This window comes from Mus caroli, unplaced genomic scaffold, assembly GCF_978045245.1.
Source record: "Mus caroli unplaced genomic scaffold, Mus_caroli_1 scaffold_4, whole genome shotgun sequence".
Taxonomy (NCBI): Eukaryota; Metazoa; Chordata; class Mammalia; order Rodentia; family Muridae; genus Mus; species Mus caroli.
In genome coordinates, this window is record NW_028227259.1 from 35,776,399 (window position 1) to 35,792,905 (window position 16,507).

The window sequence follows — 16,507 nt, forward strand, 5'->3', positions numbered from 1 at the left end:
TAAGCCAGCCCCAATGAAATGTTTTCCTTTACCAAGTCGCTGTGGTCATGGTGTCTCTACATAGCAATAGAAACTTGAACTCAGCCACACGGATTAGGTCTTTGTCCCTTTTTTGGCACTTGTTGGGGCCTACTCGCTGGATTCTAAGGCCAGAATGGTACCTCTAACACAGCCAGTTGTGTTAAGGTCTGGGGTTTGTTACAGTCTCTGTCGTTTTACTTGACACAGAGGCCACTTCCTGCTCAAATTTCTCCTTCTCAGTTCCCTGTGATGGCATTGACAGTGAACCCTACACAGTGTAGCAGCCCCAAGCCAACCTCTGCCAGCTGGTCCTCCTAGGCTGCAGCTGCCAGGTCAGTCCATTCATAGCATTCACCTTAAGACATTTGGCTTTACGGTGACTTTGGGTACAAGCGCTGGACATACTACTTGCTGATGGTACACATTTAAAAACCCTTTTCAAAAGTTCAAATTAGGGGCTGGTGAGATGGCTCAGTGGGTAAGAGCACCCGACTGCTCTTCCAAAGGTCCAGAGTTCAAATCCCAGCAACCACATGGTGGCTCACAACCATCCGTAACGAGATCTGGCGCCCTCTTCTGGAGTGTCTGAAGACAGCTACAGTGTACTTACATATAATAAATAAATAAATCTTTAAAAAAAAAAAAAGTTCAAATTACCTAAGTCTCTTAGATAAAAAGGCTTTGAGGTGGAGACACAGCTTCCAGAGTTCCAGGACCCAGGAAAGTCCCTAAATGTACTAACCTTGCTTCTTTAGCTTCTATAGTTTTGCTTCTCACTAACTGCTCTTACTAACTGAAGTGTGTCAATCACAGTATGGGTTTTGTGCATAAAAGGCAAGGAACGGTGAGGCTCAGGGCTGCATGGTTTGGGCAAGGTCCCCCTGCAGCTCCTGGCTGGCAGTACATACTACCTACTCCGATTCAAGAGTGTCTGTGCTCTCTGATGGAATTGCCTCAAAACCCTGTGGTCTCCCTTGGGGCTCTAACTACAAATCCTCCTCAGCCCACCGGTTCATCCTCCTGGACTCAAGTGATCCTCCTGCCTCAGCCCTGCATTGTGCTGGAGGCACAGGCACAGGTAACACCATGGCCGGCTCAATGCAGTGTTCTAAATAGAGAAAGGAAGCAGATGCTGTTGCCACATGGTGAGCCACAGATAAGTGCCACACTGTCCCTCATGTGCCTTCCAGAAAAGCCTGGTTGTGAGTTGCAGCCTGCAAAGCCACTACCCACTTCAGTTACTCTAGTAGGCTGCTATGCAGGGTATGAATCCCAGGGGCTTCCTTTAGGCTGGGATTAGAACGGAGCGTAGCTCCTGCTCCCTTGTGCTCCTCTCATGCTCCTGGCAGTTTCCCTTTGGTATTTTCCACTTTCCATATTCATGACATCTTGTTGTTTTCAATTGAGTCAGATGGAGGGACTGACTATTGGTTTTTAAACCATCATATTCCATATTTTCTTTTTTAAAATTTTGTAATTATATTTATGTACAGAAAACTTAGTGTATGTACATTTAACCCAATTTAGTGGCAAGTTCTTTTTTAATATTATTTATTTATTTTTATTTATATGAGTACACTGTAGCTGTCTTCAGACACTCGCCAGCAGAGTGTGCATCAAATCCCATTACAGATGGTTTTGAGCCACCATGTGGTTGCTGGGATTTGAACTCAGGACCTATGCAAGAGCAGTTGATGCTTTTAACCGCTGAGCCATCTCTCCAGCCCAGTGGCGAGTTCTTTAGCTTTTGCCTTTTCCAGCTTGGCAACTTGAGCCACAGACTTAGGACCCAGGATGTTTCCTCCCCGGTGGCAACGGATCTCGTCATATCTGTCATTATAATTGGTCCTAATAGGTTCCATCAGCTTAGCCAGAGCACCCTTGTCTTCCAAGTTAACCTGTGTGAAGGCAACAGTAGTGCATGTCTTCCTGTGGATCAGGACCCCCAACCTGGCCTTTCCCTTGATGATGCAGTAGGGCACTCCCATCTTTTGACACAAGGCAGGCAGGAAAACCACCAGCTCAATGGGGTCTATGTCATGGGCAATCACCACCAGCTGAGCCTTCTTGTTCTCCACCAAGGTGGAGACTGTATTGACTCCTGTTCGGAGGACAGGTGGTCTCTTAGTTGGGACGTCACCTTTGCCAGCATCTTTCTTCTCAGCACAGGCCAGTAGCCTTTGCTTCTTCTCTTGCTTTGTCTCTGGCCTGTACTTGTGGGCAAGCTTAAGCAGCTGAGTAGCTGTTTGCCTGTCCAGAGTCTGGGTGAACTGGTTAATGGCAGGAGGTACTTTGAGCCGCTTATCGAGGATGGCTCTTTGCTGCTGCAACCTAATGTAGCGGGGCCATTTGATGAAGTGTGTTAGATCTCTTTTGGGCTGGATTTCCTCCCCAATGCCAAAGTTCTTGGGCCTTTTCTCAAATTGACCACCTTTTTGACCTCCTGTTTCTTGACAACAGCAGCGGCCGGGGCCACCTTCTTCCTCTTGGCCTTCTTTCTTTTGGGCATCTTGCTCAGCTAATGGAGAGAAAAAGAAGAGGGAATTATCTCCACATTTTCTATATGATTCTACCATCTTTAAAATATCTAACTTCATTTCTTTCTAATTTTGTTTTTGTTCTTATTACTTCTTGCTTTTTTCTTGAAGATTTATTTCTATTTATATTTGTGTGTGTGTGTGTGTGTGTGTGTGTGTGTGTGTATCTTGTTCCATAGAAGTCAAAGAGGATGTCAGATTCCCTGGAGCTGAAGTTACAGTCAGTTACAAACCACTTGATGTGGGTGCTGGGATCTGATCTTGGATCCTTGAAAACAATAAGTATCCTAAATCACTGAGACATCTCTCCAGATTCTACTTTTTAAAAATGGTGCTGAGGAGTGAACTCAGTTCTTGCCTGTGCTATACAAATTCTCTAACACATTGCCACATCCCAGGCCACACTTCTTAGTGTCACACTGTGGTGGTTTGAATATGGTTGAGTATCACACTGTGGTGGTTTGAGTATGGTTGGCCCAGGAAGTGGCACTATTAGGAGATGTGGCCTTGTTGGAGGAAGTGTGTCATTGTGGGTATGGGCTTTAAGACCCTTCTCCTAGCTGCATGGAAGAGACAGTCTTCTCCAGACTGCCTTTGGATCAAGAAGTAGAACTCATGGCTCCTTCTCCAGCACCATGCCTGCCTGGATGCTGCCATGCTTCCTGCCATGATGATAATGGACTGAGCCTCCTTTTAACCTATACGCCAGCCCCAATGAAATATTGTACCTTATAAGAGTTGCCTTGGTCATGATGTCTCTTTTCAGCAGTGGGAACCCTTAGAAAGAAGTTGAATGTGGTGGTTTGAATATGCTTGGCCCAAGCCGGGCGGTGGTGGCGCACGCCTTTAATCCCAGCACTCAGGAGGCAGAGGCAGGCGGATTTCTGAGTTCGAGGCCAGCCTGGTCTACAAAGTGAGTTCCAGGACAGCCAGGGCTATACAGAGAAACCCTGTCTTGAAAAACCAAAAAAAAAAAAAAAAAAAAAAAAAAAGAATATGCTTGGCCCAGAGAATGACACTATTAGGAGTTGTGGCCTTGTTGGAGGAAGTGTATCGTTGTGGGGGTGAGATTTGAGACCTTTCTCCTAGCTTCCTGGAAGAGACAATCTTCTCCTGTTAGCCTCCCAAACAAGATATAGAACTCTCAGCTCCTCCTGTACCATGCCTGCCTGCCTGCTGCTGTGCTTCCTGCCATGATGATAATGGACTGAACCTCTGAACCTGTGTTTGGTGTTGTTTTGTTTTGTTTTGTTTTGTTTTGTTCAAGACAGGGTTTCTCTGTATAGCTCTGGCTGTCCTGGAATCCACTCTGTAGACCAGGCTGGCCTCAAATTCAGAAATCTGTCTGTTTCTGCCTCCTCAGTGCTGGGATTAAAGGCGTGTGCCACCACTGCCGGGCTTGAACCCCTGAAGCTGTAAGCCAGCCCTAATTAAATGTTGTTCTTTATAAGAGTTGCCTGGGTCATGGTGTCTCTTCACAGCAATGGAAACTCTAACTAAGATACATGCACTCTACGTTTTTATTTCTTGCTTTGTAACTGGCACAGGTCTTTAAAGCTGTGGCTTTCCCTGAGGTCCAGCAAAGTGAAATTCTCTGGTTGCTTCTAACAACTTCCATTAATGCCTGCCTCCTCCATGGTTCTGGAGAGGACCATGCTGTTTCTGGTGGGAGTTTTACTGGAGGTTTTAAGATCGAATCCTGGACTCCAGAACCCAATTAATCTAGACTCAACCACCGGTTTTCATAAAGTCATTTAGACAGACAAGCACTTGTAAAAAGAGGTAAAAAGAAGCTTTATTCAATACAGCCACAGTGGGAAGAGAGATGACGAAAGAGGTCAGTGACCTCCAAGTCTGTCTCCAGTGTCCTAGCATGAAGTGTAGTTTAAATAGAGGACAAAAGCTATGCATAACTAAGCAGGCCTGGTCCAGTGTGAACCTGCCCATCACCAACCCATCATTCATGTGTCCTGTAAAGTGATTATATTAATTGTCAGAACTCTGTGAAGCATCTTTCTGGGGGACAAATTTCTCTCCTGGCTAGTGTAAGTCTTTCAGTTCTCTTCCACCTGCTTGAGATTCCTGAGGGAAGTTCTATTTTCTGGGGGGGGGACCATTGTTTCAGTAGTGTGCTAGCCACCTTTGGATACAGTGCTAGTGTCTTCCTTTAGAATATCTTCATTTCTACCAGAATGGTTAAAGGGCCATGTCTCTTAGCATCTTCTCTGAGACATTGCTACCAAGGATACCCACACTTATCTTGTAATGTTTTCATTGTAGCCTCATAGATGGGTGGTTTTAGTGACTATTTGGGAGACATTCCCTCTAATGGTCTACTTGACTCAACTGCTCAGAGTGAGAGAAACTACATTAGTTTCCTAACATGTAGCCAGGCTACAGAAACACGTCATGGGGGTGCATCTCACTGTTTGAATTGATCACCAGAGCTAGTTGGGCTGACTTCTGCTAGGGACACTGAACATAAGACTTTCTGGATTAAGACACAGAGCTTTGTCTTTACCTAGCCTTGTAACTTTAGGATGCCTACCACCACCTCAGGTGCAATCAAGCAAGTTCATATCTAACCATCCACCCCTGGTGGACTCTACTGACCCTCCCTGAAGGGCCTCTGGACTTTCAGCCTGGAGCTAACCAGAAGCCATTTCCTAGGAGACATTTATAAGCAGATGTGAAAATAACAATTATGTGGTTTGGGCAGTTTCAGTCTCTAGCTAATCATAGAAGCTGATTATAGGTTGTGTTACCAAATAATTTCAAGGGAAAATCAACTCATGTTATTTTCTTGCCAATAAACCACTCAGCTCTGTGGTCTTACCATTTGCTGTGAAGTGTATGGTTTAGTCAAGGATTAAGTTTTAAGATAGAATTGGCAGGTATTCACTGCCTGTGATAAGACACATGGTTCAAAATAACCACAAGGGCAACTTCAGTTTAGAAAGCCATTCTGAAGCTGACAAAATTACTCCCTGGGTAAAGGCTCCTGACAAACAAGTCTGACAACTTGAGTTCGATCCCCAGACACCACATAAAGGTGGAAGGAGAAAAATCACGTCCAGAAAGTTATCCTCTGACCTCCACACGCATGCTGTGCTCCCTAACACCACACATCGTGTGCTCCCCACACAACTGTAAAAGGACAAATCCTGTTACCTGCTACCCAAGGCAGATGCCTCCGCTACTGCACCTTCTCAATGCATTTATTTTGAGCTAAAAAATTATGATGTAAGCCGAGCATGCCCAGCTGGAGGCATTCCTGTCCAATATCTATATCTATACCTATACCTATACCTATACCTATACCTATACCTATACCTATACCTATACCTATACCTATACCTATGATACACACACACAGTGTATCCCTGGCTGGCCAAGAATTCACTATATAGACCAAGCTCGTCTTGCACTTGTTTTATATATAGGTCTAGGGTTGTTCAGAGATTCACCAGTGTGATCATGATACCTATTAAAGAGGCTTTATTTAGATACTGGTAGCAGGTCTACACCCAAGTTTCAAGATTCCCAAGGAATAGTACCAAATTATATTAGTCAGGGGCTTTTAAAGGAGACCTCAAAAGGCTATATACTTCCTGCCTTCATCCAGTCAGGGTGGAGGATCCATCCTAACATTCGTTTTGCCTACGTGTAATCAAGACTCATCCTCTCTATGTGCAACCAAGGCAAGCAAGCTGTGAAGAAGTGAAAGCAGGCAGTTTGCTATGTTACATGAACAACAGTTTTGTATGCCACAGACATGCAGAATTATGAGAATAGCTCCTAGCATTCTGGGAAGTTATCTGTCCTTGGACAAGTGGGGCTTACAAGTTAGAGCTATTTTGTTTTATAGATCTCTTGGGGTTTATGTTTGCTTGCTCTGTTTTTGAGCCAAGGTTTCAACTATGTAGCCCTGGTTGTCCTGGAACTTATTCTGTAGACCAGGCTGGCCTGCAATTTAGAGATCTGCCTGCCTCTGCTTCCCAAGTGCTGGAACTGTCCCCCCTCCCCTGGAGTGCTGGAATTAAAGATATGCACATAACTTATCATTTTATAGATCTCTTAAGCACAGTAATTTTAACTTAAAACATAATATTAGTCATCACAAACTAGGGGAGATAATGCCTGCCTCTGTCTCTGCCGCTGGAGTACCTGGTCTAAAGGCATTCGCTATCACAATGTCCAGTGATTGTTCCATGGCCTTGAACTAAGCAAGTCTATCTTTTCTTTTCTTTTTCTTTTTTCTTTTCTTTTCTTTTTTCTTTTCTTTACTTTTTTTTTTTTTTTTTTTTTTTTTTTTTGGAGACAGGGTTTCTCTGTGTAGCCCTGGCTGTTGTGCAACTCACTCTGTAGACCAGGCTGGCCTCGAACTCAGAAATCCACCTGCCTCTGCCTCCCAAGTGCTGGGATTAAAGGCATGCACCACCACGCCCGGCTAAGTCTATCTTTTCTTAAATTATTTTAAACAGAGAATGCTTAGGAATGTATTCCTTTATTGGTTGTTGTTGTATTATTGTTGGTAGTGTTGATGTTGTTGTTGTTAAACATATATTTTGAGACTTTTATGTTTGTGTTTTGCCAGAACACTTTTGTACATCATATACATGCAGTGCCCATGGAAACTAGAAGAAGGCATCAGGTCATTGGGGCTGGTGTTACAGATGGTTATGAGCTGCCATGAGGGTGCTAGGAATAAAAAACTCTGTCCTCTGGAAAAACAGTCAGTGCTCTTAACTGCTGAGCCATCTCCCAGTCTTTTATTTCATTTTTGAAATATTTATTTACTCTTTGAGAATTTCACACCTTTATACAACATATTTCATTTATATTCATTCTCCATTCCAACTCCCCCAGACCCTTAAGAATGTCCTCCTTAACTGAGCATGTATACTTAGGAATAGTCCAACCCCCATATGAATAGACTCCTCAAGTATAGTCCCATGTGCTTCCTGTGCTGAGAAAATGACCCGTGCTCTCCTCAGCTCCTGCAGGTGATAGATCCTTCTCTACACTTTTACATCTTGGCTGTGCTTACTTCAGTTCTGCACTCACCAAGATGTAAACCTGTTGTCATCAAGTTCAGGGCTGGGTGGGTGGGAGGAAGCAGCTGACTGACAGCTCCTAGGTCCACCTTGCGATAAAATCTTTCCCAGAAGGATGGTAAATTTGAAGCAAGACACTGCTTCAAGAATGAAACAAACAAAAGAAAATTTTCTTTTTGTGACATCCAATGCTGTCATGTTTGCTTCTTTGTGTACTCTGAAATAAACAAGAACCTTGCTGTGTGTGCGGATTCCAGGCGCCAAGTCCCCAGGCTAACGGTGGTCTCCCTGTCCCTCTTCTCTGGCTGGTTCTCTTCAGAAGGGGCTTCCAAAAGCCTTGTGTACCCTACAGCCCGTCCTCTGATGTGACCATTAGTAAGATAGACAGCTACTCCATGCCAAGTCATTCAGAGCTTAAAGCTTAAGATTTTAGTAGTGTCATGTCAGGTGCTAAGTTGGACAACAAATAAAAATTAAAAAATAAAAATAAGGGGCTGGAGAGATGGATCCGATGTTAAGAGCACTGGCTGCTCTTCCAGAGGTCTTGAGTTCAATTCCCAGCAACCATATGGTAGTTTATAACCATCTGTAATGAGATCTGATGCCTTCTTCTGGCATGCAGGTGTACATGCAGACAGAACACTGTATATGTAGTAAATAAATAAAATCTTAAAAAAGTAAATAATAAAAATAAATACATTTGGTGTTTGTCTCCAGTGTGACAAGTTGTTTTTGTTTTTGCCTTGTTTTTCGTTTGTTTGTTTGGGTTTTTTTTTTCTATCAAGGATAGTTAGCCTGATAAGGGCCCATATTTCCTAGTCTCCTTCTCTCCCCTTCATGCCAACTGGCCAGTCGAGTCAGATCCCACCAATAAGGTGAGACAGTCACCACCTTCATTAGGGATAAAGACAGAGGTCAAGCTGGCCACGAAAGCACATTAGCCTGGCATGACCTTTTACAACAGAAAAATTGCCATAGTAAGTTTCTGTCACTGTATCCCTTTGTGTGACTCTGAGATACACACACACACACACACACACACACACACACACCACATACACAGCAGTCCCCGAAGCCCTTGGGGAGACAGGAAATTCAGAAGTGACAGCTGTGACCTTTCCACTCCACCTGAATTTGAGCTAAATGAGCCTCAAGGTGGGTGGGTCCAGGTGGACTCCCAGAGAAACCAACTAGCTGTTGGGAAGACCCTTGGTTAGTGGGAGGACCTGCCCTTCTCCCTCAAGGAGGGCCAGGACAGGAAACTGAGATGTAAAAGTTATTGGATGGGAGAGATGCAGAGCAATTACAAGGTTGTTGGAGGCCCTGAAGCTGGAAAATGGTATAACATGAGAGATGGTACCTGCCTGATGTGGAGGACGGTTTTGAGTCAGCTTGACACAAGCTAACATCATCTGAGAAGAGAAATTGCAACTAAGAAAATGCCTCCATAGCTGGGTGGTGGAGGCACACACAGACCTCTGAGTTTGAGCATAGCCTGGTCTGCAGAGAGAGTTCCAGGATGGCCAGAGGTACACAGTCTACTCTACCCTGTTTCAGAGGGTAGGAGGTAATGGGAAGAAAGAAAAAAATTAAAAAGAAAGAAGGGAAGAAAGAAAAGGAAGGAAGGAAGGAAGGAAGGAAGGAAGGAAGGAAGGAAGGGAAGAAAGAAAGAGAAAGAAGAGCCAGGCGTGGTGGCGCACGCCTTTAATCCCAGCACTCGGGAAGCAGAGGCAGGCGGATTTCTGAGTTCGAGGCTAGCCTGGTCTACAAAGTGAGTTCCAGGACAGCCAGGGCTATACAGAGAAACCCTGTCTCGAAAAACCAAAAAAAAAAAAAAAAAGAAAGTAAGTTTTGGGCTGGTGAGATGGCTCAGTGGGTAAGAGCACCCGACTGCTCTTCCGAAGGTCCAGAGTTCAAATCCCAGCAACCACATGGTGGCTCACAACCATCCACAACGAGATCTGGCGCCCTCTTCTGGAGTGTCTGAAGACAGCTACAGTGTACTTATATATAATAAATAAATAAATCTTTAAAAAAAAAAAAGAAAGAGAAAAAAGAAAGAAAGAAAGAAAGAAAGAAAGAAAGAAAGAAAGAAAGAAAGAAAGAAAATGCTTCCATGAGTCCAGGCTATAGGCAAGCCTCTAGGGCATTTTCATAGGTATGTATATGTGTATATACATATATATACATATATATACATATATATATGTATATATATATACATACATATATATATACATGTATATATATACATATACATATATATATACATGTATATATATACATATACATATATATATATACAAATTTTTAAATGATTTCTTTTTATTTTATGTGCATTGGTGTTTTGCTTGTATGTGTGTCTGTGTGAGGGTGTCTCATCCCTGGAACTAGACTTACAGATGATTGTGAGCTGCCATGTCGGCACTGAGACTTGAACTTGGGTCCTCTAGAAGAGCAGCCAGGGCTCTTAACCAATGAGCTATCTTACCAGTCCCAGGGCATTTCCTTTTCTTTTGTTTTTGTTTTTGTTTTGTTTTTTCGAGACAAGGTTTCTGTCTTGAAAGGCAGTCCTGGAGCTCACTCTGTAGACCAGGCTGGCCTTGAACTCAGAAATCCGCCTGCCTCTGCCTCCCAAGTGCTGGCATTAAAGGTGTGCACCACCACTGCCCGGCTTTCCTTTTTTAATTAAAATAAAATGTATTGATTCTTGTGAATTTCACATCATGCACTGGAACCCCATTCATCTCCCAGGACCTTCATATCAACCTTCTACCCTTGCAACCTTCCTCAAAAAGAAAAGAAAAAAAAAAAAAAAGAAAACAAAAAGAAAAGTTAGAAACAAAAAACCAAAACCTCACTGTGGAATCTATGGTGTTTTATGGTGTGTTACACAGTATACTCATTTGTCTACACATCTTTACTTGCAAATATTGATTGCAGTGAGTCATTGGTCTGGTCTGGGACCCCTGGCTTCTGCCACGCTATCAATACTGGATCCTCACCAGGACTCCTCTTGGACAACCTGTTGTCAGGGAATTTTCTTATAGTGTTAATGAAGTAGGACCCAGCCCATCATGAGTGGTGCTCTCCCTGGGCTGGTGGGATAGGCTGAAAAAAGCTATGAGTAGTAAACCAGTAGTAGACAGCACCTTCCATGGCCTCTGCACCAGCTCCCGCCTCCAGGTTCCTGCCCCGTTTGAATTCCTGCCCTTAATGCTTTTTATGATGAACTGTTGTTTTTGGACACATGTTTCATCATAGCAATAGAAACCGAACTAAGACAAACTGGTACCAGGAGTAAGGTATTGCTGTGACACACCTGACCATTTTGTTTAATGGTGGTGGGGGCGATGACGGGAATTGGGGAAGGACTCTGGAACTCTGGGCTAGAAAAGCCATTGAGTGCTGAGAGGTCAGTGGGCTGCTCTGTAGAAGTTTGGAAGATAAGAACGTTGAGAGCAGTGTGTGATGGTTTGTATATGCATGAACCAGGGGGTGGCACTATTTGGAGGTGTGGCCTTGTTGAAATAGGTGTGGCTTTGTTAGAGTAGGTGTGCCACTGTGGGAGTGGGCTTTAATATCCTAATCCTAGCTGCCCGGGAGTCAGTATTCTGCTAGCAGCTGTTAGATGAAGATGTAGAACTCTCAGCTCCTCCTGCACCATGTCTGACTTGATGATAATGGACTGAACCTCTGAACCTTGTAAGCCAGCCTCAATTAAATGTTGTCCTTAGAAAAGTTGCCTTGGTCATGGTGTCTGTTCACAGCAGTAAAACCTTAAGACACAGTGCAAACAGTGGAGGCCTGGCATGTGAAGTTTCTGAGGAAAGCAAAGTCTATCAGGGCATTCGTGACCGGAATCTGTGGTTCTGGTCAGCTGGAGCTGCAGAATTGGCTGTGGTTAACAAGAGACCAGAAACATTAAAGCAAAGCCTTTGCTTTTCTGGGCCAATGGACACCGGTTAGCTGGTTGTGAGAAATTAGCAGCGATTAAGAAGAGAACAGCATCACAGAAATGAAATTTTCTGGAGGCGTTTTCTTAGAGTTAGCACATAGAAACTATCTTCCATAGGTGGCTAAGGTTGAACCTCACACTGTCAGCTCATCTTGATAATATGCAAGAGTCACCAAAATGGTACTGGTTTTGAAGGCATGAAGGGGTCATGAAAAGCAGCTGAGTCTTGGCACTAGGGGGGTGGCCAGGAGAGGTGCAGCCTCTGTAGGAGTTGAAGCCCCAGGATTGAAGGTGTAATAGAGAGAAGTTGAGGTTTAGCACCATGAAGAGAGCACAGGAGAAGCCATTGATGAAAGTGCAGCCCAGCCACCGCAGAAGACCCCAAGATTTTAAAGATGCCAGAACCATGAGATGACCACTAAGAGCAACAGCAGCTGTGGAGTAAAGCCAGCCTGCGCCTAGAAGGTATTTTGAGTGTGTTATAGAGCATCAAGCTAGAGAAGTGACCCAGGTCCTTTGGAGGAGCCCAGAAGATCATGAGAAAGTCCCAGACATTATATTTGGAGTGATTTATACTGTTGGAGTTTTGTTTTACTTTGATATGATTGTGCCTCTTTCTTGAAATAAACTATTTAACTTATTTTTTATTTTATAGGAGCCCACAGTTGAGAAACTTTTGATTCTAAAAGAGACTTTGGATTTTTCTTAACAGATCTTTTAAAAAGTGTTTGAATTTGTAAGACTGTGAGACTTTTTATGTTCGTAAAATGTTTTATATTGTGTTATCCATAGTAATGTATGATCTTGGGGATGAACAAGAAAGAAAAGGTGTGGCTTAACAGTGACATGTCTGTGTGTCAAGTTGACAAGAAGTCAGTCATGCTGGGTGGTTTTATGTCAACTTGACACAAACTTAAATCATCTGAGAGGAGACTGGGAAAATACCTCCATAAGCTTAGGCTGTATACAAACCTGCATGGCATTTTCTCCTTTTCCTTTTTAATTAATTTATTCCTGCATGGATGTCTGTGGGAGGGTGTCAAATTACTTGGTGCTGGATTACAGATAGTTGTGAGTTGCCATGTAGATGCTGAAAATTGAACCCTGGTCTCTGTAAGAGCAGCCAGTGCTCTTAACCACTGAACCATGTCTCCATCTCCATGAAGGGCATTGTCTTAATTAGTGATTGATGGGGGAAGACTCAATCCATTGTGTGTAGTAGGGTTTCCACCTTGGGCTGGTGGTCCTGGGTGCTATAAAGCAGGCTGCACAAGCCTTGAGGAGCAAGCCTGTAAGCAGTACTCTTTCTTTTTTTTTTTTTTTTTAAAGATTTATTTATTTATTATATGTAAAGTACACTGTAGCTGTCTTCAGACATTCCAGAAGAGGGCGCCAGATCTCGTTGCGGATGGTTGTGAGCCACCATGTGGTTGCTGGGATTTGAACTCTGGACCTTCGGAAGAGCAGTCGGGTGCTCTTACCCACTGAGCCATCTCACCAGCCCCAGCAGTACTCTTTCAAGGCCTCTACATCAGGTCCTGCCTCCAGGTTCCTGCCCTGGATAATAGACTATAAGATGTGGGATGAAATAAACTCTTTTCTTCCTAGGTTGCTTTTAATCATGGTGTTTTATTGCAACAATAGAAACACTAACTAAGGGTTGGAGAGATGGCTCAGCAGTTAAGAGCACTGACTGCTCTTCCAGAGGTCCTGAGTTCAAGTCCCAGCAACCACATGGTGGTTCACAACCATCTATAATGGGATCCAATGCCCTCTTCTGGTGTGTCTGAAGACAGTGACAGTGTAGTCACATACATGCAATAAGTAAATAAATCTTTAAAAAAGAACGAAAGGAAGGAAGGAAGGAAGGAAGGAAGGAAGGAAGGAAGACTAAGACACAAGGGAGCAAACCCCATGGGCACTACTGGGGTGGTATCGCCCCTAGTAAATTGCCCATGGTCCTGTAAATAACCCCTCACCATGTTCCTATAAGCAATCCTAATTAAATTTATTGGGTCACAAGCAAAAAACATCATGACATGAACCGATGGAGAAGAGGAAGAGAATAAGTAGGAGGAGGTAAGAGAGTAATGAGAAATGGATATGATCAAAATTATACATTATATGAAAATATCAAAATGAAATGGCATAATTAATATATGCTACAAAAATTAATAAATATGCATCAACTCAAAGATTTATGTAGCTACAGAGCCACAAGGTCCCTCTGAGCTCAAGCATAACTATTCCTGGAGGATCCAACAGTCAAGGCCAAGGGGTTCCAAGTCATAGGGGGCTAGACAACCACCTACTTACCCAAATTCCCAGCATGACATTTCTCTGCGCAAATTCAATGTGTATCTGGGGGTGGGAATGGCACGGGATCCATCCTTAGAATAAAGACCCAAGTTAACCAACATCTTTGCATTAAAAAAGATCATTCGGGGAAAGTACCCAGTATGGCTGGCATATGAAGAATGTGTCCCCAAATAAGGCTCACAACTGAAAGTTTAATTCCACCTAGTGGAGCAATGGGCAGGCAACTAGGCCATTAGGCACTAACTTGACTTGTTGGGTGCTCTTGGGGGTAAGGCTTAGTTGAAGGAAGTAGATCACTGGGTCACATGTCTATAAGAGCATGTCTGTCTTGTCTTCTGAGCCTTCTCTTGCTCTCTCTGCCTTCCACCCACTATGAGAAGCTACTTTGCTCCACCACATGCTGCCTGCTCAGCAAAATCAAAAGGCCCAGAAACAATGGGGCTAAATGACCAGATTGAAATCATACACTGAAATAAATCCTACCTCCCCTATGTTTTATTCTCAGGGGTTTTGTCAGGACAACGGAAAGTGACTAAAATGAAAGATGGTATCAAGAAGTGTGGGCTCGCCGGGCGTGGTGGCGCACGCCTTTAATCCCAGCACTCAGGAGGCAGAGGCAGGCGGATTTCTGAGTTCGAGGCCAGCCTGGTCTACAAAGTGAGTTCCAGGACAGCCAGGGCTATACAGAGAAACCCTGTCTCGAAAAACCAAAAAAAAAAAAAAAGAAGTGTGGGCTGGAGAGATGGCTCTGGGGTAAGAGCATCGGCTGCTCTTCCAGAGGACCTGGGTTCAACACCCACGCAAAAAGAACCTGACTGGGGCCAGGAGTGGTGGCGCACGGCCTTCATTCCAGCACTCAGGAGGCTGAGGCAGGCTGATTTCTGAGTTTGAGGCCAGCCTGGTCTACAGAGTGAGTTCCAGGACAGCCAAGGCTACACAGAGAAATCCTGTCTCAGAGAAAAAAAAAATGGACCTGACTGCATTTTGCCCATGTTCTCAGACTTTCTGTAAGTCTGAGTTCAAGATGGTAGACTAATTAGCAGAGAAAATATCAAAGTAACTCAGCATTTAGCCTGTGGTATAATGATTGTTGGCTCCTTTTAGTCAGCTTTAAAGTGATAATTGGGAGCAAAAAGCAAAAAGCTGGCTTTTAAAACTTTCAAAGGAAGCTCACTTAAAGTTATGTCCAGGGCAAGTGTAATTGCTCAGAACAGGCCCAATACAAAGAAGACAAGTGGGAAAGATGCCTTTCTCAGGAATTAACCAGACCCCTTCCAGCACAAGCCTAAGGGTGGAAAGGGAAAGTGCAGCTGGCAGAGATTTTCTTGCTTGAACAGAGCCACCTATTTATCCCAAGATTTAGCCAACCAGGCATTTGGAAGTCACTGCAGCCACAGTTCAAGGAGGCCTGGCTCCTGCTCCTGCTCATAGCACATGTCAGCGGTGTCCATAGGATGCTGGTTCTGCAGGCATGCAGAATGTAAGAATGGCTGTGGAGGCTTCCACTTACACGTCAGAGGAAGGTCTGGGATACCAGGCAAGGTGTGCTGTCATCTTACCAGCAGCCCATAATAAGGCTGAATGAAAGGAAAGGACATGGCTGCTCCTGGGTATGGTGGAAGAGATAAAAGAGAGAGCATAGCCAGAGGCTAAGACATTTGAGAGTCCATAGTGGGGACATGACCAGACTGAGCTGGACCATGTGGGGAGATGGGGAGGGGAAGGGAAGGTGGAGAAAGGGAACAATGTGCAGCAGCAAGAGGGTAAAGGTACAAACGGAACAGGTAACCAACATGGATGGATTATATAGAGAAGAGCAGCCAGCCCCTGAGCTGGAGAGTTTGGGGCATAGGACAGGATATGGCAGTCATAGGCTGTAGTAGGTAAGGACTGAGGGATGCTAGGAGAACCTGGCTGGAGGCGGGGTCTGCTTTGATATGTTAAACAGGCACCTCAGTCTCGTGAGTGTGAGGCTTTTTTGTTTTTTGTTTTTGTTTGATTTCTTGAGACAGGGTTTCTCTGTGTAGCCCTGGCTGTCCTGGAACTCACTCTGTAGACCAGGCTGGCCTTGAACTCAGAAATCCACCTGCCTCTGCCTCCCAAGTGCAGGGATTGAAGGCGTGCATGTACCACCACTGCCCAGCCTGCTGTATTAAGCTGTGAGCAATAGAAACCTCTAGATGTTGGAGTCGTCAGGGGTATAGAACATCTGCTGAAGAAAGCCATTGACACTGAGAAAAGCCAGCTGACTACAGAGGCCATGGGGACAGGACTGACCCCCCAAAGTACTTTCACAGAGTCTGGGTGTTGAACATGGAGCATGGAGCAGCACGTCTGCCTTGTTCTGGTCTCATGACTTCTTTCTATCCCCTTTATTCCTCTGTTTTGGAATAAGACTTATTACAATTGGTTTTAATGGCAACCTGCCACAATTTATATTCACCAATTGCCTTTATTGGTATGGGTGGCACCTTCTGGTAGGAGCCCTGATTTTTTTTTTCTTTTCTTTTCTTTTCTTTTCTTTTCTTTTCTTTTCTTTTCAAAAAGTGGTTATTTCAGAAGGAAGTTTGTTCTGCCTTCTTGCTGCCAAGCTGATTTGCCCATTGTTTCTGCTG